Below are 1698 nucleotides of genomic sequence, written 5' to 3'. Positions count from 1 at the left end.
CCAGGGACCTGCTCGCTGAGAGGCAGCAGCTCTACCAGTTGCGCCACCGTGCTGCATAATTTAACTATTGTAAATAAATTCATTGTTCTATCATATAATCTGACTTAGTCGCTGCTTGAGTGGTGCAGAAGGTGGAATCGCTCATAATTAATAGCGTCCCGGCGGCTGTTATTGAGCTGGGGTGTAACATCACAAACACTCCATCCATCTGTTCCCGGCCCTTCACTCCAATTTTAGAACTCAGTGTGGCCCGCGAGTCCGAAAGTTTGCCCACCCCTGAACTAGGTATGAAACAAACCGTTAAAATACACCAGAATGCAGGAAATGACATCTATTTTAGTCAAAAATTTTCTGGGGGAGGCCCCCCCCCCCCCCCCCCGCCTCCATATTACAAAAATGCTTCTGACAGTAACGGCCACCATGTTGCTAACCATCTTCCAGGGCAGGCCCCTCACCCAGACCAAAGCAGGACTCTCATATTTAACACTACTCATCACATGAACAAGATTATTGTCTTTTTCATTGTAAGTGGGCCAAATCACTTACATTAAAAATAAACTACTGGAAATTGCTGCTGTAATTTGATTCTTTTAATCAGTCATGTAACTTGCTACCAGATTTTGAACAGGTGTGATAATGGTGTGTGACCACAGCGTGCACATCTGATGTTGCTCACAGTGGTCCTCAGTGCGCTCAGGGAGCTTGTGTGTTTGCCCAGACACATGAAACATTAGAGGGAACATTGATATGTTATTCCTGCACATAGCGTTTTTGGTGATAAAGTAGTGCCACATGTCCACCATGAAACAAAGAATAAAGTGGGAAAGGCTCTGATTAATGCTACCACCTGCAGCTCAAAGGTTACTGTTTTTTCTCATATTATACAAAAACTTACATAGATAACAACAAAGTCCATGCTCAATAATCCAGGTATACAATCCAACATTTTTCAGTCAGGTCATCTGGACAGTTTCTTTTTTTTGTGTGTGTGCTGAAACGTTTCGCCTTCGGTCCGGAAGGCTTCATCAGTCAAGGAAACGCACAACAAAACTGATTGTCAGGAGCAGCTGGAGTGGAACTTCCTTGTTCTCCTCCTCATCTTCATCAGACTTTGTATGAGGCACTAGCAGCATATTTAGGGCAGGGATTAAAGCAGAAAATAATACTCTGTTCTATGCTCATCACTTTTTGATATGTTAACTAAGAATTTGGACTTGTAGCAGGTATAGAGCGATATTTTTTTTTCCTCCCAGGCTCTGATCGAGGTGGCAGCTTCTGTTTTATCCTCCCCCGTTCTTTTCCTTCTTCCTGCTCTGCTCTCTGTCTGTCTGAAGCGCCTGGGTCTCATCTCCCGAACATAAATTAAGAAGATTATGGATTTGGTATCGTGGGCGTTCAACTCTATTAATAAGATTTTTTTTCATCAAAGCGACAAGGTCCTGGGGAACCGGCGTGTCCAGCTGAGACTCACGCTGTGGAGTACGTCATGGATTCGTGGGGAGTGTGGCAGCTGATGTGCCTCTCAGTCCTGTCTCAGGAGGATGTTGAAGAAATTTATATATTTGGATTTATGATAGCAGGGTCTGCTTTTTGGCATCGGCGGGGCTCTGTTTTATCGACTTTTGAAGAAGACGGCGGCAGCAGTTTTGGCCATGGAAAAGCTTCTGAGTCAGTGTGAAGGTCTGGTCCTCGCTGTGG

The sequence above is a fragment of the Nematolebias whitei genome, chromosome 20 (genome assembly GCF_014905685.2).
Source record: "Nematolebias whitei isolate Nwh7 chromosome 20, NemWhi1, whole genome shotgun sequence".
In the NCBI taxonomy this organism is placed as follows: domain Eukaryota; kingdom Metazoa; phylum Chordata; class Actinopteri; order Cyprinodontiformes; family Rivulidae; genus Nematolebias; species Nematolebias whitei.
The sequence above is the reverse complement of the archived record's forward strand: the minus strand, read 5'-3'. Positions refer to the sequence as shown.